This window comes from Chiloscyllium plagiosum, unplaced genomic scaffold (genome assembly GCF_037043375.1).
Source record: "Chiloscyllium plagiosum isolate Xiang-an unplaced genomic scaffold, Cpla_swu_hap1 HiC_scaffold_9, whole genome shotgun sequence".
NCBI classification, from domain to species: domain Eukaryota; kingdom Metazoa; phylum Chordata; class Chondrichthyes; order Orectolobiformes; family Hemiscylliidae; genus Chiloscyllium; species Chiloscyllium plagiosum.
In genome coordinates, this window is record NW_028270147.1 from 28212290 (window position 1) to 28237894 (window position 25605).

Consider the following 25605-nt stretch of genomic DNA (forward strand, 5'->3'; position numbering starts at 1 on the left):
CATTAACTCTTTCTTCAATTAGAATGAGTCTTCTGATATTTTTTGTAATTTCATTTGACCTTCTAATGGACTTCCAATAGTAAGGTACCACCTAGCATCCTTTTTAGTTCTTTAATTGTTATGACCCAGTGAGGAAGGATAAATGAGCATTTAAATCCTGCAGCTGGCCACCACACTTGTTTAAACTTTATTTAATACTTAGCTATAACTTTAATTTTACAAAGTATGAAGTTTTAATTGGCTTGTCAATTAAGGTTTTCTTGGAATGGGTTTTGTCCAGTAAACTCAAACCAAATGTACAAACTGGTATAAAGTTGTTAAAAAGGGAGAGAGTCTAGTACAATTGGAATATAAAAAGTTAAAGTTCTTTAAGAGTTGAACCTGAAGCCATGGCTGTCTTGTTCATGCTCTGTCTCCTCAATAGCAAACTTCTGTAGAATCCTTGTTCTTGCTAAATAATTGTTGCTATCAGTCTGGCTTTTAAGATGAGCATGCTGAGAAAGCAAGTTCCAGTCCTTGCTGTTACAAATCCATTTCCCTCATGCCCTCTCTGCAGCTCTGACAGGCAGCTGTTGAAATACGTTCAATTGTGTGTTGCTGAGGCCAACTCCATTGTTTTTACAAATTGGACTGTAGTGGCTATCCTCTTCGTGCAGAAGATACCCAAATTGGACAAATTTTAAACTAAGCATATGAATTTCTTGATACCTGGCTCCGTGTGGTTTCAATGTCTTCAAATAAAATGGTAACTTCAGTGCAGATCACTTTTCTGCATTGGTACTCAAACTTGCCTCAGTCTCTGATCGGGTGTTTATAACCATTTATGTTAAATCGTGCAAGTTGATAAAAAATCTTTTAACACTACGACATTAGTCACAACCCTTATTTCTTCTAACTGAAAGTTTGTTCATCCGGCATTTTTTTTTTGGGTTAACATCCCAGCTTAACATAGCAGTGCAAGTTGTAGGTCATCTTCCATATCTCTGGCTGAAACTGTACAGAGCAAAATTTGTAACCACTTCCATTTGTGGCAAGGTGAATTTTTCTTTTCAAATGTTTTGTTTACATAACCAAAAGCAACAGGGGTTATCTCCAGGTGAACTTTGTGGGGTTACGTCTGTTTCTCCAACTCCTCCACTTCTCCTTTTGCATTTAAAGGTGTATGTGTGTGTTGCATGATAGATGAGATGTCCATCGTGGTGTGGTGACAGGTATACAGAATCCTCGACTCTATCAAAGTGTACAACACATTCCATAGCAAGGAAGTTGTCCAATTCCAAGCAGTGTGTCAGGAATGGGTTGGATTTGAGATGGTGCAGAAAAGACTGACTTCTGTTCTGCTAATAGAATGGAAAGATGAGATTTTCCCCACTGGAAATGGGGCAAGGAGACTTGATAAGTGCTTGAATCAGTCTAGATACTGCATGGTAAAGGTTAGAGGCTTTTGTGTGAAAGAATTAACTAAATGCCAATTTTAAGGTCAAAGAACTAAAGAAACATGAGAAATTTTGAAACATTACTTGGAGTGGTACAGATCTGGAATCTCTACCAAACTATGGAGGCAAATTAAATTGGCTTTCCAAAACCCTTTATTTCATGCCTTTTATGATTTTCCCAAGAGGCTAGATGGGGAGTGAGACAAAGTAAATTGTTGTGGCAGAGAGCTGTCAAGTACATAAGGGTTGAATAGTCAACTTTACTGTTGCAATGCTTTAACAGTGGGTTCTGAAGAAAACTTAACTGGGTTAAATGCTAACTGTTTCTGTTGCCAGACCTGAAGTTTTCTAATGCTTTTGTAACGTTGGTGAGTTTTTAAAAGATGAGACACTTTCTTAGGCAGTCACAGCATTCTAAATTTGAATCCTTTCTAAATTCCCTGTAGCACGTTGGCCACATCTGAATCGGCTTCCAGTATTTGATGGTACTTGCTTCTGTTGCTCTAAGGATCCTGGGGCTGGGTTTGGTTTTGCTGCTTGGATTGAAAATGGCTTCAGGTGGTGTTTTTGTGAGCAGGCTTTTAGAGGTGAGGTGATGGCCTAATGGTATATTGTTGATTTTGCTAATCCAGAAACTCTGCTAATGTTCTGGGACTCCAGTTTGAATACTCACTTGGTAGTGCAGTGTGAATTTAATAAATATCTGGAATTGTAAGCCTGACCACGAAACCACAGCCAAATGTGGGGATGGGAGGAGCCCATCTGGTTCATTCCTTTTTAGGGAAAGAAACTGCCATTCTCATCTGGCCTAAATGTGACTCCAGAGCCACAGCAATGTGGTTGACTCTCTAGCCTTTTCACTTGCCTTTTGTGAAATGATCTAACAAGCCACTCAGTTGTCAATTAGGACAGTGTCCCTTCACTTAACCTGACAATATGGAGACGATTTGGGTTTATAGACTTCAAACTCTTGAAAGGGCTCGTAATTTTCACCTTCCCTGGCCCATGAACAGCCAAAAATTCTCTTGGGAAGGGATGTTCTGATCTCCAATCATGTATTTATCACTGCTCGCATTAGCTCACTTATTGCTTGTTCTTTACCTCACTTGAATAGTCAATAAGGGGACTATTCAAGTGAGGTAAAGAACTGTTTCTGCTTGTAAAGGGGACAAGTGAGGGCATAAGTTTTTAAAGTGATTTGCAAGAGTGATTTTTTTTCTAACGAAACTTGTTTCATTATTGCATTTGAGGCATTGGACAATTATTTGGATATAGTGTGCAAGGGTTTAGGGCAAAGGCAGGGATTGGCATTCATAATTTTGTTTTGAACAGTCAATGCAGGTACAATGGGCTGAATGGCTGCCAATGCCATAACCATTGTGATTCAAGCCCAACTGTGGCTGGGGTTTTCATTCATTGCTTTAATGAAATGTCTATGGTTTACGGGCATACTGGACTATATAAAAAGGCTACAGATCTTTAAGACGTGGGTTTTATTTCTGAAATGAAATCCAGTCTAATCTCCGAGCAACTTGTGTTTGGCTATGTAATATTCTTGTAGCAAAAGCTGGATTTCAAAATGTGGTACAATGGAAGGTAGGAGCCACCTTTTTTCTCAAGCCTGCTTGTAAAATGTCACCAGAAATGCCACATTTGAAAGAGGTGGAATTGGCAAGATCATGCCACAACAAATATCTTGTGCATCTTCAAATTTTTGTGCACTTCTCAAAGCAAGCTCACATCCAATTAAAATACAACCACAGCATATGTGTAAACTGAGTACTCTTGGCTGCCTTGATCTAAAGAGAAAATAATTCCCCTTTTTTTTCTGATCGTCTCTAACATTTCTTTTATTGTTGAGCATATTTGAAATGCTTGGCTTGACATTGTTTCACTCACATCCAATTTGCCTCCAGCCTGGGAGAGTGAAAGAATTGATACTTATCCCTGATCCATACTCCTGCTCAACGAATACTATCAATGAAGTCAGCTGCTGGAATGGTCACAATTTTTCAATATTCTGATTTGAGCCAGGTTACTGGGGCAGGATTATCTGCTTACCCATTTGATCTATATCTCAAATTTAGTTTCTTGGCAAGGAAACGAACTGCTGTTGTCACTCTTCTTTCCAACAATGGTAGCATCTCCCAGATTTTAAAACCAATATCTGGGTGGGTAAGCAGTACAAGCTTATTGTAGTAAGTCATGGTGATGTGCACTGAAATTGCTTCTAATCTCCCATGCCTCTTAAAGTTTGTCTCTTCTGTTTTAGTGCAATTGGATGAATGTTCCAATGATGTTTCAAAGCAATCTTCTTCTAAAGTGCTGTCTTTGAATCAAAACTGTCAATTAAGGGTAGCTTGTTTATCATAGAAATTTCTGCTGTCTTCGTATCCAGAAAATTGTATAATGGATGCATTTGTCTACAAATAAAGCGACTGGTTTTGGGGCACTGCTTTTGGTAAGATGGTTAATTAGGTAGCAAGTACTTCCTGTATTACAGCCAGGTCATACAAATTACTCCACTTTCTGACTGATGTAATGTCCACTGCTTCAGTTCCTTTTTTTTGTATTTAATACAAAAGGATGAATAACTTCTCAGCCCTGCCACTTCCAAGACCAATGGACATGCTTTATTCCCCCAAAGTGGGACACTGCCTGTATTTCAGATGAAGTTGGCTTGGGGTCTCTGGCATGATGTCCCTATCTCTAGGCCAGAAGGTTCAAGTCACAACTGTTTCAGATGTGTCATAATGCACATCTGAGTAGGCTCATTCAAAATATCTACAACACTAATTACCTTAGGTGTGGCAGTACTATTGCTTCAGATGGGTTCTGATGCCCAATGAGGATTCTTCTGGGCTAGGAAGTAATGTCCCACCTGACCCTGAGGTTGGATAGCATGTCTGAACATTTTGATATTTTAAAAAAACTTAACATGCCTAAAGTGTCTTTAAATAACTAGGTGGTTTCTGGCCAGCTCCTCATTTCCCTTGTGATTCATGTCACTTCAGATTGCCCTACAATGCATCTACATCTAGTAACAATCCACATCTAGTCCCTCCAGTTTCTCTCCAGCTCCCAAATGTCCATCTCCAATCAAGATTTGGAGATGCCGGTGTTGGACTGGGGTGTACAAAGTTTAAAAATCACACTACCAGGTTATAGTCCAACAGGTTTAATTGGAAGCACTATCTTTTGGAGCACTGCACCTTCATCAGGTGGTTATGACAACCACCTGATTAAGGAGCAGTGCTCCGAAAGCTAGTGCTTCCAACTACATCTGGACTATACCCTGGTGTTGTGATCAAACAAACAACCCACAGACTACTTCCTGTCCTTAGATACAGAATTGATGTCTCCCTGCTTTCTCATGGTACATGAATTTTTGTGTATTACAATGAAAATCTTAACTGAAATTTGCTCTTGAATTTGATCACCCTTAAATATTTTGTGGTTAAAAGGAAACAGTTTGAGGGTGATCTTGCAAGCTTTGTTCATGGGTAGTCATGTCAGTGACTCAGCTTTTTTCTCTGGTCATGAAGGGCATCGTGCCTGTGTGAAAGTGAATGTGAATTACAAAATTTTCTATTCTTATCTAGATATTGACTGTTTGAGAAACAGCTAATGGGCAAGTTGCCATTTGGAATAATTGGCAGCAGGTTCCTCCAGCCATTAATGTTGATGCTGTCCCTCTTCAGGAAGAGGTCACATTCCTGAGGTGTTTTTGGTTTGGATTTTCCTGAAGCACTGCATTAGGTGAGAGAAATCCCTAACCTGGCAAAGAGACTAGTTTTGGTCACTAAATGTCCATTCAACTATGGCTGGGTTTGTCTTGTGTTTTGCCTGAAAGCTTGCAGTGCTGGCTTCAGGAAGGACTTCTGCATTTGACCAGTGTGCACAAAGTGAATGTGGTTAATTGTCCAACCTTTAGGTTTTTTTTAAAAAAACAGCCAGATGAGCAGTGTCATGCTTAATGGTACTAATGGCATGGATACTGTCCCCCTGCAACAACTGAAAAAGACATGTAGCATGCTGCTTCTACTTGCCCCAGTATTGTATTTATATCCATTCAGTACAAAACAAATACCAGAGATGTGGAAAACTTTCAATAGAGGACATGAGATTTTCAAGGTAGTCTTGTATTATGCAAGATATCTTCTGCCCCTATGAATCCAGGTTTGCTTTTCAGATGTCTGAGGAAAATGCTGCTTAAAGATGAGCTTTTATTAATTCATGAAAACAGGATGAAAATAGAGTCAAAGGCTGTTATTGGCAAAAATAGTTACTTATTGGCCACCTTTTTTGCAATGATGCATAATTGGGATACTGATTTTCAAGATGACTAAATGGCTTTTTGCTGTCTTGAAGACATTAAATTACATTGAATGTGGTGCTAGTAAGTAATTTACTGAAGCAACACTTTTTTTGTTCTGTGCTGGTGTTGCCAGTGAGTGTCCAACTGTTTAAACATGGATAGCATCATGACAGTGCTTTATGCTGGGGTAGCACACAACAGTTGCGCATTACTTCTAACTGGGAGTTAGTGAACCGGCAGCCTTGCATTTCTCACCAACCAGTGGAAGCATCTGGAGAAAGACTGTTCTAGCAAAGTACTGGCCAGCAGAAGATAAAGATGCAAGGTGGCCAGTTCACTCCAATCTGATTTCAGTTAAAAGCATCAGTTTGGCTGATGCAGGACAAACTGGCTTTCTTCAGGGTCAGTTAGCTTTCTCCAGAGAAGCGAGGCTGCTCCAAGGTTGGGAAGAACTGAACACCTTTCTAACTTGGTACCAGCTCCAAGCTGTTCAGTTACCCAAGAGCCAACCACCACTTGGCAGGCATAAGGTCTGTCATCATTAGCTGGTCACTGGTTCTTAGGCCCTCAACTTCTAGCCAGCAAAACCTGCATCTGTGCAATCTATTTTGGTGCCAAGTTGTCTGCAGCTCAACTTCAATTGCTTGCACAACCAGTTGTCCGTGTGGTTGCCTTCACGAGTAATCTGGTTACTTGATTTCAAAGTATAGGCACCACCTCTCATTTCAAAAAAAAAACAAGGCTGTTTCTCATTCCAGTCCCCAGGCTTAGTTTCAAACTGTCCTTGCAACTTGTTTTCGTATCTGCATATTTTATCAGGAATCACTAGCCAATATTAGTATTTCTGATGGCTATTCTCTCCTCAACCTTTTAAATATCTCATTTGTAAATCATACCCTTGGTGATTTAGTGGCTCAACACTGATCAGAGTTTCACACCTGTAATATGTTGACTTTTAGTTAACTTTGAAAATATATGGTCTCTTTTGAAATCTTGTTTTAGTACACACTAGAAACATGACACTTGCATCAAGACCACTTGTTCTTATTAAATTTGCATTTGAGGAAATCTGAAGCACAGTTTTGAATAAATCAGGTTACCTTGCAAACAAACTGAGCAGTGGGAAAGTTGCGTTGCTTTGGGCCAGATGCCAACATTCTGAAATTGGATGTGGGAATATTCTGTCTCTAATGTACAGATTGTGCTAGTCTGCACTGAACCAGCTCATCAAAGGCCACAATTTGTCAACGGACATCTTTCTTCGTAACCCCTGCTCCTTGTGGTTTCAGATATTTGAAATTTTCTTATCTGGTAACTGCACTGTTATTTAGTTTGGGTTAAATGTTTGATTTTCTTAACTGCCAAGTCAGTTTATAGACTTTGCCTGAATTGAAGCCAAAGTTTGTTATTGAATGAATTGAAAGAGAAAATTCTGTAGGGTGGCATGTGGTTCAGTGGGCATTGCTGAGGAACCCAGGATTTGATTCTCCTCTAACCTTGGTTTACTGCATGGAGTTTGTACTTTCACCTGTGTCTGGGTGCCCTAGTTTTCTGCTGCATTCTAGGAGTGTGCTGGCTAGGTAGATTAGCCATGGTAAATGGGAGTTGTGGGTATGGGGATGGGGTTTGGTGTCTGGTTGGATGCTTTTGAGGGTCAGTGCAGATTTTATAGGCTGGATGACCTATTTCCACACTGGAGTCTGTCTAGATTCACAAGTCTTTTCAAATGATTGGGGATAGTATCTGATGAGAACTATCTTAAGTTCCATAAGTGTGCCACAAGTGATCTTTGGCAACTATTGCTCTTCTACCACAATTAATTCCTCTCCTGAAAGCAGGAATACAGTCCCATTGTGGCCTCCTTGACCATGAGTGGAACATAACATTCTGACTTCTAAAATCTTAGTATCAGGTCATTTTAAACAGTTCAGCCATTGTCATACTGTTACATGGGCCACTCCTATTGCAATGAACAATGTATAAAAGGAAAAACCAGTTTAACAAGCTGAAAGTGCTGGTGTTAAATCAATGGTTTTAAGTGAATTTGGGTAAATTACAGCTGCATATTTATGCAGAGCACTGATTTGAGATTGCAACTTCAGGTAAATATTAATTCTTCAACAAATGCTTGTTTATGGGAAGTTTTAAAGGTGAATGTTGTCTCTGTAGACTTATTCTGTCCTTGTATGTGATCAGAATTGAGATTTTGATAGCCTATAATCAGTTCTTCTGTCCCTAATCTTAAATCACACTTGGATTGAAAGGGGGGAGTGGAGCTAGAATGAAAAATGAGGCAAGCATATCAGTGTTTGTTTTGCATCAGGAATGAGAACTTCACTTAGCTCCACCTAAAACACTGGGAAATCAGCCCTCCTTTCCTGGATACTTGCTCCAAACAATCATCATCCTGCTTCTCCATAGTCAAAGATAAAGTTGCTGGTGTGATGGTTTAACCTGGAGGGTCACCACACCCCTGGCAAGGAGGGTTGAAAAGGAGAGTCCTTTGTAACTTCAGTCAGTGCAGGAATTGAACCAGTTCTAGTGGCATGACTGCATTACAAACCAAATGTCTTGTTACCTACCTGGTGTTCTGGTATCTATTTCAAAATTGTCCTTTTATTCTCTGAACTCCCAAACATTCAAATTTTGAATGGTACAGGACTAATATCTTTCTCTCCATTGAAAGAAACAGTTCAAAGAGTGATCACGTTGAACTGGTTGGGGCAGTGTTTAAAGGTTTAAAAGAACAAACAAGACTGATCCAGTTACCACAGGTGCGGCACTGTTTTCAAAATCTCATCTTTGGGTTTCTATCCATTAGTCACTTAACACTATAAAAGTCATTTTAATTAAAGCATTAGTTGGTTTCAAAGTCCAGCAGACTGTGTTCATGCTGGAAATATAGTGCAAGAATGTGTTTTGGGACAGAATTTTAATGTTTACAACTTTTGCACTGGGATTTTGTGACTATCCTAAGCTTGTGGCATGTATGGGTGTAGAAATTGTTGTATACAGCTAATCATTTACATTTGTTAACACTTGCTCCCTTTTCTTCCCTGCCCTGTCCCACCCCACCAAATTTAGATGAAGTTGCATTTTTGAATGAATCTAAAACTTAAGTTTTTGAACAGAGACTGTAATTTTAATGGAGAGATTAGGATGAAGTATCTATTGAAGAGCATTTTGGTGATTTAAGACTATACCTCAATTTGACCACTGAGCTGATCACAGGAAGTAGCATTTATCTTTTGAGACCATATTGTGCAATCCCTCCTTTGAGCTTGTTTCTACTCCAGTTCAGTGTGTTCTGAGATGGCTGTCCAATACATAGAACATGGAACAGTCTACAGGCCCTTCAGCCCGCTATGTAGTGCCAGCTTTTTTAATCCTACTAAGATCAAATTAACCTCTACCATTTTTTCACTTTATCATCATCCTTGTGCCTATCCAAGAGTCACTTAAATGTCCCTAATGTATCTGACTGCACTACACAGCTGGCAGTGCATTCCACACACCTACCACTCAAGAGCCAACCTCTGACATTTCCCCTAAACCTTCTTCCAGTCGCCTTTAAAATTGTTGCCTTATGATTAGACTTTTGTCCCCAGGGCTGACTGTTCACTCTAGGTTCTCATTTTATACAGTTCTACCAAGTCGCCCCTCGTGAGAAAAGCACAAGCTCCCTCAACTTGCTGTCTTAAGACATGCCCTCCAGTTCAGACAGCATCCTAGTAAATCTCCTTTGCACCCCCTCTAAACCTTCCACATCCTATGAGGTGACCAGAACTGAATACAATATTCCAAGTGTGGTCTACCCAGGATTCTGTAGACCTGCAACATAACCTCGTGGCTCTTAAACTCAATTTCCCTGCTAATGAAAGCCATTGCCATATGCTGCCTTAACCCCATTAACTTGGGGGGCAACTTTGAGGGATCTATGGACATAGACCCCCTAGATCCCTCCATTCCTACACACTGCCAAGAATCCTGCTTTAAACCTGTATTCAAATTTGACTGTCCAAAACAAATCACTTCAGTTTTCCAGGTTGAACTCCATCTGCCACTTCTTCTCATCCCAGCTCTGCACTGTGTCCCATTGCGACCTACAACAGTTCACCACACTATCCATGACTCCACCAACCTTTGTCACCGGCAAGCTCACCTACCCTTTCACTTCCTTCAAGTCACTTATAAAAATCAAAGAGCAGAGGTCCCAGAACAGATCCCTGCAGAACACCACTGGTCACTAAGCTCCAGGCTGAATACTTTCTCTCTACTACTACCACCCTGTCTTATGTGGGCCAGACAACCAGATTTCCCTGTATCCTTTGCCTCTTTACTTTGTGAATGAGCCTACTGTGGGGAACCTTATCAAACACCTTGCTAAAATCCATGTACACCACAGCTACTGCTCTTCCATCAATGTCACATTCTCAAAGAATTCAATAAGGCTTGAGGCACGACCTGTCCCTCAAAGCAATGCTGGCTATCTCTAACAAAACTGCTTTTCCAAGTAATCACCAATCCTGTCTCTGAGAATACCCTCCAATATTTTTCCCACCACAGGGACATGACTGTTCTGTCATTCCCAGGATTATCCCTATTCCCTTTCTTGAACAAGGGAATAACACTTGCTACCGTCTGGTCATCTGGTACTACTCCAGTGGACAGTGAGGACATAAAGTCATCGCCAAAGGTGCAGCAATCTTTCCCTTACTTACTGTAGTAACTTTAAGTATATCCTGTATGGCCCAGGGGACTTGTCTATCCTTGTGTATTTCAATTTTCAGCATATCCTCCTTCATATCAGTGGCTCAGTGGTTGGCACTGCTGCCTCACAGGGTCCCAGGTTCAATTCCAGCCTCTGGCAACTGTGTGGAGTTTGCTTCAGTTTCCTCCTGCAATCCGAATATGTGCAGGTCAGGTGAATTGGCCATACTAAATTGTCCGTAGTGTTGGGTGCATTAATTGGAGGGAAATGCGTCTTGGGTGGGTTACTCTTCGGAGGGTCAGTGTGGACTGGTTGGGTTGAAGGGCCAGTTTCCACACTGTAGGGAATCTAATCTGTTTCAAACTGTCCTCGTGCATGTCCAGGTCTGTCAGCAGTGAATACTGAAGCAAAGTATCCATTAAGGACCTCCCCTACCACCTCCTGACTTCAGATGCAACTTGCCTTCACTAGCCCTGATCAGCACTACCCTCACTCTGGCCATACTCTTGTCCCTCGCATGTGCATATAATCTGCAGACTCTGAGCTTGTAGATGTTGGTTGAGGGTTTTTGCTCTTTCCTACACTGACATTAAATGTTTCCTGTTTGCATTTGTAAATATTCCTTTGTCTGAGGGTTTTCATCAGTAAACTAGGATGCCTAGTCTCTTCACAATCTCTGGGTAGATTAGATTAGATTACCTACAGTGTGGAAACAGGCCCTTCAGCCTAACGAGTCCACACCAACCCTCTGAACAGCAACCCACCCAAACCCATTCCCCCACATTCATCCCTGACTAATGCACCTAAAGCAATGTTCTGACAGTTCCAATCTGCTCTCCAAACAAGTGACTGTCCTGCTCAAGGAAAAACTGGTTTTAAGTAACTTTGCATATTGAAGCTGCACAAGTTGATTTGGATTGCAACTAGATTTTGGAGGTTTTTGTGGTACTACCATTAGTACTTCAGTGCTTTTGAGGTGAAAGTGAGGTCTGCAGATGCTGGAGATCAGAGCTGAAAATGTGTTGCTGGAAAAGCGCAGCAGGTCAGGCAGCAACCAGGGAACAGGAGAATCGACATTTCGGGCATAAGCCCTTCTTCAGGAATGAGGAAAGTTTGTCCAGCAGGCTAAGATAAAAGGTAGGGAGGAGGGACTTGGGGGAGGAGCGTCAGAAATGTGATAGGTGGAAAGAGGTCAAGGTGAGGGTGATAGGTCAGACTGGGGTGGGGGCGGAGAGGTCAGGAAGAAGATTGCAGGTTAGGATGGTGGTGCTGAATTCGATGGATTGAACTGACAAGGTGGGGGGAGGGGAAATGAGGAAACTGGTGAAATCCGAGTTCATCCCTTGTGGTTGGAGGGTTCCTAGGTGGAAGATGAGGCGCTCTTCCTCCAACCGTCGTTTTGTTGTGGTCTGACGATGGAGTCCAAAGACCTGCATATCCTTGGTGGAGTGGGAGGGGGAGTTGAAGTGTTGAGCCACAGGGTGGTTGGGTTGGTTGGTCCAGGCATCCCAGAGGTGTTCTCTGAAATGCTCCGCAAGTAGCCGGCCTGTCTCCCCAATATAGAGGAGGGTGCAGAGGATGCAATAGATGGTGTGTGGAGGTGCAGATGAATCTGTGGCGGATATGGAAGTTTCCTTTGGGGCCTTGGGGGGAGGTGTGGGCGCAAGTCTTGCACCTCCTGCGGTTGCAGGGGAAGGTGCCGGGAGTGGAGGTTGGGTTGGTGGTGGGTGTGGATCTGACGAGGGAGTCACAGAGGGAGTGGTCTTTACGGAATGCTGATAGGGGAGGGGAGGGAAATATATCCTTGGTGGTGGGGTCTGTTTGGAGGTGGTGGAAATGACGGCGGATGATGCGCTGTGCATGGAGATTGGTGGGGTGGTAGGTGAGGACCAGTGGGGTTCTGTCCTGGTGGTGGTTGGAGGGGCTTTTGAGGTATCTACTGTAGTTTGTACAAGACTTTGAAATATCTAGGTGGCTGTGGGTGTACAATGCATGTCTCATACATACTGGACCATCTGAACTATACCCTGCCTCTTACACACACTGTCATTGTGTGAATACTGCTTAGCTGTTTATTTCTTGGCTGTATCATTACCCTGGAAAATATTTAGATTTGATCGCCATGTTTTGTGGAAATAACAACAGTATCTTGGATGTGCTTCACTGGTTATGTCTACATAATTTCCTTAGACTTTCAGAGGCCTGATTAGCCACATTACCACTTGCTGATTTAGTTGTCTCCTATTTCACAGTGAGCACTTGGTAAATAAGTATGATTTTTAACAGGCTTGTTAGACTAAGATGCAAATGGGTGATGAGCCTGACTTCTCTGGTCCTGTTCAATAGAAATTATTTTTGGGAGGAGGGGTTATGGTAACAAGCATGACCATTTGAAGGGGGCTCTGTGGCTCATTACAAAATTGCAGTTGATTCTCTGGTGAGAGACTGGGTTAAAGCAAACTTGGAGGTAGCTCAGTCAGCACCAGGAACCCAGGTTTTATTCCAGCCATGGGCAACCGTACAAATTCCACAGATGTAATTCCCCATTTCTGCATTGGTTTTCTCCCCACAGTTAATATATGCCAGTTGCATGGATTGGCTGTGCTAAATGGTTGTGTAGTATCCAGGGATGTGCAGGCGAGGTGGATTAGTTGGGGTGGGTCTGGGTGGAATGCTGTTTGGAGGATCAGTGTGGACTTGGGCTGAATGGCCTGCTAGCACACTAGGGATTGTTTGTTGAACTAATTATAGCTAGGGTAGGGACTGAAGCTTGACTTGGTGTAGAAAGGATGATATGGTGTTAAGTATCTTGACCATCTCCATCCTTTTGGGATTGTAACAAGAGAACGAGTGAAGACTTCATGCATAACTTGGCATTCAGCTGATTTGCATCTGCATAATTAAGGTTAGTCCCCAATCCCTTTTTCATTCTCCCCATTGTCGTCTCAATTCTGCCTCCGTACAACACCACACAGTCCTTAAGACAGCACAGATCACTCATACACGTTTGTACCCCTATTTCTCATGGATAATGAAAATATAGTGAAATAATAGGTGACCACCTGGTGGTGGTATTGCTGAACGTTAATCTAGGGAACCAGATAATCTTGGGAGCAGGAAAATCGATGTTTCAGGCAAAAGCCCTATCTGCCTCTATTCCTGATGGAAGGGCTTTTGCCCGAAACGTCTTTTTTTTTTCTGCTCTTCGGATGCTGGCTGAACTGCGCTTTTCCAGCACCACTCTAATCTAGAATCTGGCTTCCAGCATCTGCAGTCATTGTTTTTACCTAAAATCTTGGGGACCTGGGTTTGAATCCTCACATGGCAGACTGAATTCAAATTCTACAATTTAAAAAAAAAACTGGAATGGAGTCCAACAATTATGAATCTGTTACACTGATTATCAGGAAAACCCATCAGGTTCACTAATATCCGTTTTATGGAAGGAAGCTGTCATCCTTGCCTGGTCTGGCATATGCTTGGGTCCACACCCACAGCAATGTGGTTGACACTCAAACTGCCCCTTGGGAAACTTTGAGATGGGCAATAAATGTTGGCCAAGACAGCAGCACCCTAATCCTGTGAATTTGAGCTGAGGTAACAACACTTGCTTTCCTGGACCAACATACTGATTTCTGGCAGGGGAAAAGCAGTTTTAGTTAGATGATTAAATCTAGCTGTGTAGGACTTGTAATTAAATGTGCTCCTTAATCGTGATGTGGGTGAAGAGTATGGAAAGGAAATGCTATTCAAGCTACAAGTAAATGGGAATAAGGGGGTTAGTAGGCCGAATGGGAAGCAACTAGGGTCTAATTTGACAATAGGTGAAACACTTATCTTGTTTTAAGGACTGATGTAAATGAGCCTTGAGTAAGTGATCTGACAAATTGCAAGAAGTGGTCAAGAGGGTGGAATAAGGGCTGGTTGAGCTGGTATAGAGGCTTGTTGACTTTTTTATTACCAGTGACTGTTTGTTTAGACAATGGGATCCTAAAGGGGCATTATATTATCATTTTGAGGTAGATTTCTCCCCAGCCCACCATAATGCCAGCAATTACTTAGGATTTGAAAGGGCCCTTTTTGAGGTGGGTTTCAGATGGCATGATCTAATGGATCAGGGATTGATTGGAGAAAGGGTGAAAATATTGGTTGATGGTGAGCTTACTGGGTGTGTGGTGCTCAGCGCCCAAAAAAAGGGTCTCTTCATATCTCTAGGAAATGTTGATTCAAAGCTGGTCTTGTCAGAGGGAAGGACACCTACAGAAAAGGGAATGTTGTAGCCTGCATATTTGAGGGTAGTTTAAGGTGTAGGTTTGCTCACTGAGCCATAGTTTTGATATCCAGACGTTTCATTATCTGGTTAGGTAACATCAGTGGCGACCTCAGTGAAGCGAAGCTGTTGTCTCCTTTATATTTGTTTGTCCTGGATGGGGTTCCTGGGGTTTGTGGTGATGTCATTTCCTGTTTGTTTTCAGAGGGGTTGATGGTATCGAGATCTTTGTTTATGGCGTTGTGGTTGGAATGCCAGGCCTCTAGGAATTCTCTGGCATGTCTTCACTTAGCCTGTCCCAGGATAGATGTGTTGTCCTAGTCAGATGTTTTTTCATCTATGTAGGGCTACGAGGGAGAGAGGGTCGTGTCTTTTTGTGGCTAGCTGGTGTTTGTGTATCCTGGTGGCTAACTTCCTGTTTGTCCTACGTAGTGTTTGTGGCAGTCCTTGCATGGAATTTTGTAGATGACATTGGTTTTGTCCATGGGTTGTACTGGGTCTTTTAAGCTTTAGTTTTTGTTTGTGTTGGGTTTGTGTGCTACTAGGATTCTGAGGGGTCTTGGTAGTCTGGCTGTCATTTCTGAAACTTTTGTATGGTAAGGTGCTTAGGGTTTCTGGCTGTTTGGTCTGCTTGTTGTGGTTTGTTCTTGAGGAATCTGTGAACTATATTTTGAGTATCCGTTCTTCTTGAATATGTTGTATAGGTGGTTCTCTGTTTTCCGAAGTTCATCTGTGCTGCAGTGTGGTGGCTCGTTGGAATAGTGTTCTGATGCAGCTTTGTGTGTTGGATGGTTGCTGGTGTCGTTAAGTATTTGGTCAGTGTTTCAGTTTTCTGTATACGCAGGTTTGTAGTTCTTTGTTGTCCTTTCTTTCAACTGTGCTGATGGCGAGATTGCAACAGTAAAGAGAACGGGGAACCGAAATAGTGGGCTTTTTAATCCTATGAGCAGAACTGGCAATGTGTGAAACTGGGCGAAAGTGTGGACTGCAGATGCTGGAGATCAGTCAAGAGTGGTGCTGGACAAGCGCAGCATCCGAGGAGCAGGAGAATCGACATTTAGGGCATAAGCCCTTCATCACAAATGTTTTTGCGTGAAATGTCGATTCTCCTCCTTTGGATGCTGCTTGACCTGCTGTGCTTTTTCCCAACACCCCCCACACAACTCCCCTCCAGCATGTACAGTCCTCCCTTTCGGCCTGCTGTGAAACTGGACCCACTGTGGGTAGATTCCACTGATCAGTAGTGTTGCTATACTAATGTTTGAGTGATTTTTGTGGCTTCTCTTGATTGCTGGCTTGTAACGGAGACCAAGGATTCTCCTTCGAAGTGATGGCAACACTTTGGCAGTACTTACCATGCTTCTGATGCCAACTTTTCAGATTTGAGCAGCAGAGATATTGTTAATTTTCGGGGAAACCAGCCTGTAGTTCAGAGCACCTCTGGCAGTAATGAGTATCCTCTATTTATAGTGTGCCGCTACTCCAGGCAGTGGTGTTGTCATATGAAAGGGGCTGATTGCTGTGTGTGCTTACTAGCTGAGTGAAAGGGGAATTGCGAGTTTTTGTAATAAGCCTCTCGACTGACTTTTTTTAAAAATCTCATTGACACCTCAGCATATTTAATTTTTTTTTTTGAAGGGGGTAGGTAGTAAATTGTGCGAAAGTTGATTTTGTGCGGTCCGCAATGGGGTGGGGTCCACACTCTGTGAATTGGGACTATTTGTTTAAAAAATGTAGCCATTTGAATGGATGATTCATCCAGGGGTGGGGCGTTTGGCACTGAGTTGTACCAGGCTCTCTAATCTTTCTCTTTTTTATTCCCCCGCCCCTTCTCCCCACCTCTCTTCCTCCCTCCCTCCCTCCCTCCCTCCTTCCTCCCCCCCCCCCCACCCCCTTACAGACTCTGACAGGTGGTCAGTTACTTGAAGGTATACCAGGGGATTTCTGGAACCCAGGTGAGAGCTCTCCTCCCTCTGACTTTCAGGAACTAATTGTTTGTGAAGCTGTCGGGGCAAACGCTGCGGCAGTGCGCTGGGAGCTGCTGTGTAAGGAAGTCCGCTGCTCACAAACAGGAACTGATTGCAATGGAGCAGCCTCGCAGCGGAGGGAGCAGTTTTAAGCTTCTCTACTCGGGTGATTACAAGTGCTCTAGAGTCGGACCGCTTTTGGTGCCTGGCCGCTTTTAGTTTCACGGCTGATCTTTATAGCAATTGTACGTTGTCATGTCAAGATAAATCTCTCTCGATTTGAGAGCTCAGGCTTGAACTTTTATCCAGGGACTGCCCTTGCGTTGCTTATTTCACTACTTTTGTAAAATATGGAAAACTTTTTTTAATCCACCTGCTGGGCACGTATCTACTTTTATTTTTCAAAAAGCTATCGGTATTCTGAAAGCAATCGTTTTACTTCGTCACTGCAGTTATGATCTCCGGCTGTTTTAGTAATGTAGATGTCGATATTTTGCTGTTTTTATGAGAACTGTGGTGCCCAGAATTGATGTTGACTGGACCTCTTATTCCTACTAGAAAGGACAGGCAGAATCTTTAGTTTCAAGCGTGTTCCAAGTGTGGATCAGTTCCTCTAGTGTTGAATCTAGTGAAAATGTGGGTCGGTATTTAAAGTAGTAAATTCAGTCAACAATATTCCTGATCTAAGTGATAACTTTTATACAAATTGTACACACAACAAAGTTGTAAGCAAGAAGCCATGACCCTGTTTTTTTAAAAAGAATCACTTCTGAATCTTAGTATTTCTGTCTCTCCTCCTTCTCCCTCTCTTCTCTCCCCCCCCCCCCCCCCCCCCCCGTCATCACATTAACTTTTTATGGGTTAATTGCCTTTATGATTAGGAGCAGTGTTGGATTATTGTCAAGGTGAACATGATTGAATGTCGCTGCAATCAAGTTGACTTTTTTGTCATTGTGAGCTTCAGATACAGTAAACCCTTAATTTTATATTAAATAAGGGAATGGCCCATATCACTGAGTTATAGAATGAGTTTCTCCAGAGTCTGAGGATGCGCTACCTAATTTGTGTGCACAGATTTAAGATTTGGTTCAAGTGGAGTATTGGCTGGGCTTGGCAACAGGGTCTTGAGTAACACTGGAATATTGTGGGCTGCCCACTGCTACCTTTTTCTATTGAAAGGTACCCCTGTATTGACTTGCTGGAGGATTAGTTAAGCATGTGTCCTCTTGTGCAAAGAGACTAACTGCTGAGGTTTTAAATACTGTACTATGTTAGGTTACAAAGAGGTGGAGTAATGCACCTGTACTGAGCTGTTGCATTTATCGTAGGTGGAAGGTGTTTATTGAGCAGCCCAAACCTGTTTTTCCACATTTTGGACATTCCTTAATCTTTCCCTCTCTCTCGCTCTCTCTCTTCCTCCTTTTTTGAAGGCGGGGGAGGCTGGCCCCTAGTGACAAACTGAGAGATCGGCAGTCGTCTACACCTGGGCCCAAGTTGTTGGATGATGCTTGATAGGTTTGTCGATTTGTATCTGTATTTTTGTTACTATAATATGCCTAGCATGGTCAAAAAATAGTTTTTCAGTGTGCCTACCTGTCATGTCTTGCACTGTTCAGTAATAAGCAGATCTCTTTCCACACCTGCTGGATGTGGTGGTTTGAAGGTTGTGCCGCCTGCTTGTAATTCTATCCACCCAATCCACTCTAAAATATTTGTTTGACTAATCGCTTGACTTAATAGAGCTTTATAGATCTTCAAAACTGTTTTCAATTTCATCTTGGTTGTCTTGAACTGGGGTATGGATTTGTGTTCGAAATAATGCTCTTTCAGTGCTCGTACGAGGCCTTCTTACTGGTGAGCTCGGGATTTGCAGGGAAGGTTTATTTAACCTTTTTTTTTGTTGAAACTCCGAGGTAGACTTGGTGAATGCTGGACTGTGATGAACCTGCTCCTTTAGGCACTGGGTAAGATACCCACTCAGTGACTACAGAAGGGCACATGGGGAAACTCCTCCCATAATCTATTGGGGGAGAACATGGGGATGGAAATGTGAAGCGATTTGGCTTTTCCAAGTAAATTGAAAATTTCTTTTCATTGCTGTGCATGTCTGAAATCTTCTTTTTTGTAACAACATGCTATCTATATATTTCCATTAAAGGTTACAATGTTGAAGCTGTCGCTCCTAGAACCCCCCCTCCACCGTGGTGAAATATGTAAATTTGCTTACGTCACTTTTGCTTTTTGAGTCTATTTCATACTTAGTGACATTTTTGGCAGCAACTGCCAGTGTAATTTCAAAGGTAACTCAAGATTGATACTAGTTGTTGAACTTTGTGCTCTAGTCATGCTCTGAGTTCTCTCCAGCTACAGTTCTATTAATTTCATTAAATATATGTGCTATTGATTTGTATAGTCTAATGCTGGATTTATTTAAACAGGAATGGAGGGAGTTCTGTTTGGATAGATCTGACCTCCAACTGGCACCATAGTTATGCAGCATGGAAATAGACCATTTTGGTCCAAACAGTCCATGCCAAGCTTTGTCCCAAACTAAACTAGTCCCACATGCCTGCATTTGACCCATATCCAATAACTTTTTTTAAATTTTGTAACTATCCACATCTCCACTTTCTCCGGCAGTTGACTTGTACACAAATCACACTCATTTATGACATGAGGCAATTTATTTTTAAGAGCATGAAAATAGACCCTTTTTTGGTCCCACCAATCCATACTGAGCACAATCCTGAAATTAACTAGTCCTGCCTGCCTGTTCCTGGCCCGTATTCCTCCCAACCTTTTTCCTATTCATATTCTTATGTCTCTTTTAAATGTAATTGGACCTACATCCACTTCCTCAGGAAGTTACTTCCACATGTGAACCACCCTCTAGTTTGAGGAAAAAATGCTGACATTTTTAACTTAATGTGCACCCTAGTCTTGAAATCCCCCATCCCAGGGAAAAGGCACCTACCATTAGCCCATTAACCTCTAAGATCATCCCTCAAACTCCTATGCTCAGCTATAAAAGTTCTCTGCCTAGTTTTATCTCCAAACCCTCCATCCCTGGCACCATTCCATAAATTTTTTGAACCCTCCTCCAGTTTAATTACCATCTTCCCATAAGTGATCAGAGCTGCTCACATTGCTGCAGAAGAGGTCTCAATGTCCTGGACATTCTCCCTCCATGAGTATGGAGTTGGGATGTCAATGTCCACGCTGTCTACCTGTGACAAATTTCAAGAATTAACCCCTCAACCTCTGGCACCCCTACCCAGGGTCGTGTTGCTGGAAAAGCACAGCACGTCAGGCAGCATCCGAGGAGCAGGAGTATCGGCATTTCTGGATGGAGCCCTTCAGGAATGGAAGGCTCTGACCCAAAGTCTATATTCCTGCTGATGCTGCCTGACCTGCTGAGCTTTTCTAGCAACACGCTCTACTCTGATCTCTAGCACCTGCAGACCTCCCCTTTCTCCAACACTGCTCAGGGTCCTATCATTCATCATAGCCCTGTCCTTGTTTACATTACCAAAATGCAAAGCCTCACATTTATCCAAATTAAACTTGCTCTGCTACTCAGCCCATTGACTGAATTGATCAAGAACCCTTTGTAATCTTGAATAACCTTCACTGTTGACTATACCACCAATCTTGTCATCTGCAGGCTTTCTAACCATGCCTTCTATACTCGTGCAAGTCTTTTACATGAAAGACAAACCAAAGTTGATGCAGTACCAATCTCTTTGGAATACACTGGTCGTGGGCCTCCAGTCTGAACCAGCCTCTGTCTTCTACATCAAGCCAATTTTGTATTCAACTGGCAAGCTCACCCTAACTTGACTGACTAATCCATTGATCAGAATCTTGTTAAAAGCTTTTCTAAAGTTCAAGGAAACTATCTACTACTCTGCTCCCACAATCCCTTTGGTTACTTTCACAAAACTCAAGTTTGACATGATTTTTCCTTTTACTAAGCTATGCTGGTGACCCCATCACTTCTTGCCTCTCCATGTAAATCCATATTTCGAATCTCCTCTAACAACTTACCCACGACTCATGTCAAGTTCTCAGGTCGATAGTTCCCAACCTTCTCATTCTTGAATGAAGGCACAAGATTAGCAACCCTTCAGTCTTCTAGCACCTCCACCCATGGTTAACGTGAAACAAATTTCTACTAGGGTTTCCACCTAACTTCCCATAATATTTGGGATACACTTGGATCAGACTCTAGACACTTATCCATCTTTTTGGTTTCAAGACCTCCAGCATCATCCCTTCTGTAATGTGATCTGTTTTCAAAACATGAGCATTTATTTCCTGGAGTTCTATAGTCTCCATTTCTCTTGCCAGAGAAGCTGATGCGCAATATTAATATCTCTCCCACATCCTAAAGTTCAATACTGATGACTTCATTGACTTTTTAAGTGGTCCTACACTGTCTATGCTTTTATTCTTTTACTCTTAATGTACTTGTAGAATCTCTCCTTGACTTTACCTGCCAAAGAGGAGAAAGTGAGGTCTGCAGATGCTGGAGATCAAAGTTGAAACTTTATTGCTGGAACAGCACAGCAGGTCAGGCAGCATCCAGGGAACAGGAGATTCGACGTTTCGGGCACAGGCCCTTCTTCAGGAATGAAGAAGGGCCTGTGCCCGAAACGTCGAATCTCCTGTTCCCTGGATGCTGCCTGACCTGCTGTGCTGTTCCAGCAATAAAGTTTCAACTTTACCTGCCAAAGCTCATCCTGTTTTTGCCTTCCTGATTTCCTCCTTTGTAGAATGCCCCTACATTCTCCCAATTGTCTAGATGTAATGTTCTTATTCTTGACTATAACCTCTTATTCATCCACTATTCCCTAATCTTACCAGTCTTGCCTTTCACCTTAACAGGAACATAATGTCTCTAAGCTCTAGTTATCACACCTTTGAAGACTTTCCACTTGTCAGTCACCCCTTTACCTGTGAACAGTCTATTCCGATCAATTTTTGAAAGTTCGTGTCTCCATATTAATTTGCTTTACTCCAATTAAAAACTTCAACTGTTATGGAAAAGAATAAACCTTCCATAACTATAAAATTATGACCCCTAGTCCTGAAAAAGCCTCAGTCAGCAAGGAAAGACAGTTGACTGAAGGCAAGTGAGAATAACTATGCTGTTACATTAGGATTTTTATTTCAGAGTGGAATGCTTTTTAAAATGTGGTGATATAACCTGGGAGTTGAGGAATTCCAAGGAATATAATTAAGTATAGGTAGTGTGTATAGAGTCCATTTTTTTTCTTGGAGAATGGATGAGCTTGTGGCACTTGGTTTTGCTGGCTTACCAAGGAGTCTCAGCCATGTATTCTGCTTTACAAAGGCCTATTTACCTCCAGCCAGAGTTGTCCTTTATTAAATTTTACTGAGGAATGGCAATGCTTGAGGAAAAGGAAACATAGCCAAAGATCACCACCAGAATAACCATATTCAGGTCAGGAACCATCTGGAAAGAAGCTAATGTATCAGTTTGCTAGAAAAACCTCTTCAGTAGTTTGAAAAAATTGCAGATGCAAAAATGCAAAGTTTTAATGCAAGTACTCAAAGCAAAGGAAGAATGCTGTGTGAACATAGTGTGGGATGATGGACAAAAGAACACTTATTTCCACACTGCCAAAATGAGGGGAAATAGGTTGATTTAAAGTGATGAACCCCCATAAAGTGCCTAAGAGAAGCCAAGGTACTAGTCAGATAATGAGATTGGAGAATTAAATATCAAATGACCAGGCACTCCTATCATGCTTGTAGATTGGAGATCTATTAAGACATAAGAGCATTCAGGTGGTTGAGCCTGCTCCACCATTCAAGGGAGATGAGGGTTTTAGCAATGATTTGCAAGGAAGCAAATGTACTGTAGCCCAAATTGCAGATGACAAAAGTAGGTGAAGGGCAAGTTGCAAGAGGGATAGTTTCTTTTAAAGAGATTGCGAGGTTAAACATAGAAAATAGCTGTAAAAGTAGGTAATTTGGCTCTGCACCACCATTCAATATGATGGTGGTTGATCATGCAATTTCAGTATCTCTCTTTCTATCCATATTCCTTAGCCCTTGCAACAAAAGGGGATCATGTCCAGCTCCCTCTTGAATATATCTAATGAATGGCCCCCAACAGCTTTCAGTGGGAGAAAATTCCACAAGTTCACAACTGAGTGAAGAAATTTTTCAGTCCTGAATAGCTTACCCTTTTATTCTTAGACTGAGATTAAATAGGGTAGAAGTTGGTAAATGGAGTATAATGTGGGAAATTGTGAAGTTCATTTTGGAAGGGCGAACCATAGTATTTAAATGGAGGAACCACCCAAAGACTTAGGAGTATTTGTGTATGAAAGTTAGCACATGGGTGCTAGTTCTATGAACCTGATGTGTCTAATTTTGACTTTTTCCACTTTAACCTGACAGTAATCCAAGTGAAAATTGCATTTGCACACTCAGATTAATTGCATTTTCTTTACATTGTTGTCTATTTCTAAATTTGATCTTGAATCAAATGTAAGTTGTAGTACTTGGGCAGTAGACTGTTGTGGTTTTTTAATATAGCTGAAATAAGTCATTGCCACTAAGCATTTTAATTGGAGCAGAGAACCTGGAGTAAGCTAGATGCCACTCTTTTTAAAAATTGATTTGGTATTCCTGGAGATTTTAATGTGGTAATTGATCACGTGGGAAAACATTGCTAAGAATATTAATAATGAGAAAAAAAAGACACCTAATCCAGTCTACAAACCTCCACACCCATGTAACAATGCTCAGCTTTAGTGAAGTGATGCTTCTCCTCTGAGAGAAGCCCCAGAGCTTTCTAACTCCCAGAACAAAACACATTGTATAATCTCGTGCTGCTATTCTGTATGTGTGTAAACCGTGTCAGAGCCACTTGTTCCACATTGTCAGCTGTACTTGTTTAGCATACCTGTTCCCCAATTCCAAAGGGCAGCCACTTAAACCACCAGCTGGTTGGGAACCTTGGTGAAAGTGGTCTTAGATACCAGTTCTTTTTTTCTTGAAGCTACAAACATTAGTCATTTAAAAAACTGTACTATTTAAGTTGTCTTGGTGTTCATGCCTCAAAGTTCAAGAATTTCTTGTGAAGGCTTATTGTGTTTAACACTCCATGATTTTATTACTTTATTTAAAAACTGGCACAGTCAGATACTTTGTCGTTGGAATTCCTTTGACTTTTTTTGAACTGGTTTGGCAAAGTGGTGCTGGAAATACCAGGCTTTTGTATACAAAACATTTTGGATACTTATCCCTACAAATTGAGCAATTTGTAAACCATGCAGTGTTGGCCAGGAGAAGCATTTGGAACAAACTATTAGTTTGTATCACTCGTTGACGTTCAATGGGGTCAGGAATCGTGCGCTCGCTCCAAACAGCTTTTTCTCAAACATCCCAGGTTAATTTTAATTCTGACTGTAAGCGATATAAATAGTGTCATCTTCTAAGGAAGATAGAACAGTACTGGCCCTTTGGCCCTCATGTTGGACTGACCTGTGAAATTAATCCACCCATCTAACCTACAACATTCCATTATTATCCATATGTATGTCCAATACCCATTTAAATGCCTTTAACATCAGCGAGTCAACTACTGTTGCAGGCAGGTAGTTCCACGCCACTTCTACTTTTAGTAAAGAAACTACCCTGATATCTGTTGCCCCTCCAATTAAATCTGTCGTCTCATGTTAGCCTTCACTATCTGGGGAATAAGGCTTTCACTGTCCATGTCTAACCCTGATTATCTTACACGTCTCAATTAAGTCACTTCTCCACCTCCAATGAAAACTGCCTCTGTTCCCTCAGCCTTTCCTCAAAACATTCCTTCCATACCAGGCAGCATCCTAGTAAATCTCCTCTGAACCCTTTGCAAAGCTTCCATATCCTCCTTTATAATATGGTGACCAGAACTGCATGCAATACTCCAGGTGTGGCCTAACAAGTGTCTTGTACAGCTGAAGCATGACCTTGTGGCTCTGGAACTCGATCTCTCTACCAATAAATGTCAACACACCATATGCTGCCTTAACCCGATCAACCTGGGTGGCAACTTTAGGATTTATGCACCTGGACACAGATCTGTTTCACTACACTGCCAAGAATTTTAGTTAGCCTAGTAAGCTGCATTCCTGTTATTTCCAAAGTGAACTACCCCTCTTTTCTACATTAAACTCGTTTTGCCACATCTCAGCCCAGCTCTGCATCTCATCTATGTCCCTCTGTAACCCACAAGTACCCGCAACTCTGCCTATCTTGGTCATCTGCAAATTTACTAACCCATCCTTCTACACCAACCTCCAGATCACTTCTAAAAATGACACAGCAGTGGCCACAAAACAGATCCTTGTTGCACACCTGAGCTCCAGATGAACACTTCCCATCAACCACCATCCTCTTTCAGCTAGCCAATTTCTAATCTCCAAACCACTAAATCACCTTCAATCCTGAAAATCTATTTTATGCAATAGTGTAGAGTGAAAATTATCAAATGCCTTATTGTAGTCCACATACACCATATCAACTGCTTTACCTTATCCACTGTTTTGTTGCCACCTTGAAGACCTCTAAGGTTAGTGAGTCATGACCTACCCTTCAACTGTATTGACTACTCCTAATCAAATTATTACTTTCCAGATGATCAATCCTATCCCTTATAGTCTTTTTCCAACACCTTGCCTACAACCGAAGGAAGGCTCACTAGCCTATAATTACCAGGATTGTCCTAACTCCCTCCTTTAAATAAGGGAACAACATTTGCTATCCTCCAGTCTTCTGGCACTAATGTCTACAATGTAGAGACTTTGGCTTCGATCTTAATGTCATCAATCTCTTCCCTGGCTTCCAGAGAATGAGGATAAATCCCATCCAACCCAGGG

The 25605-nt window shown here is 41.9% G+C and overlaps 1 protein-coding gene across 5 annotated transcripts in view; it reads left to right on the top strand.

Annotated features, from left to right (window-relative positions):
- Nucleotides 1-25605, top strand: part of LOC122554232 (very long chain fatty acid elongase 1-like) — a 75277-nt gene that overhangs the window by 21812 nt on the left and 27860 nt on the right. For 2 of the 5 annotated variants that reach the window (XM_043698908.2, XM_087990506.1), the window contains exon 2: nucleotides 16636-16690. The gene's annotated coding sequence lies outside the window, so the exon portion shown is untranslated. Of the gene's footprint in view, nucleotides 1-16635; nucleotides 16691-16817; nucleotides 16948-18194; nucleotides 18218-25605 lie in introns of those variants that run through there. The other 3 variants (XM_043698913.2, XM_043698910.2, XM_087990507.1) reach the window with 3 other exon arrangements.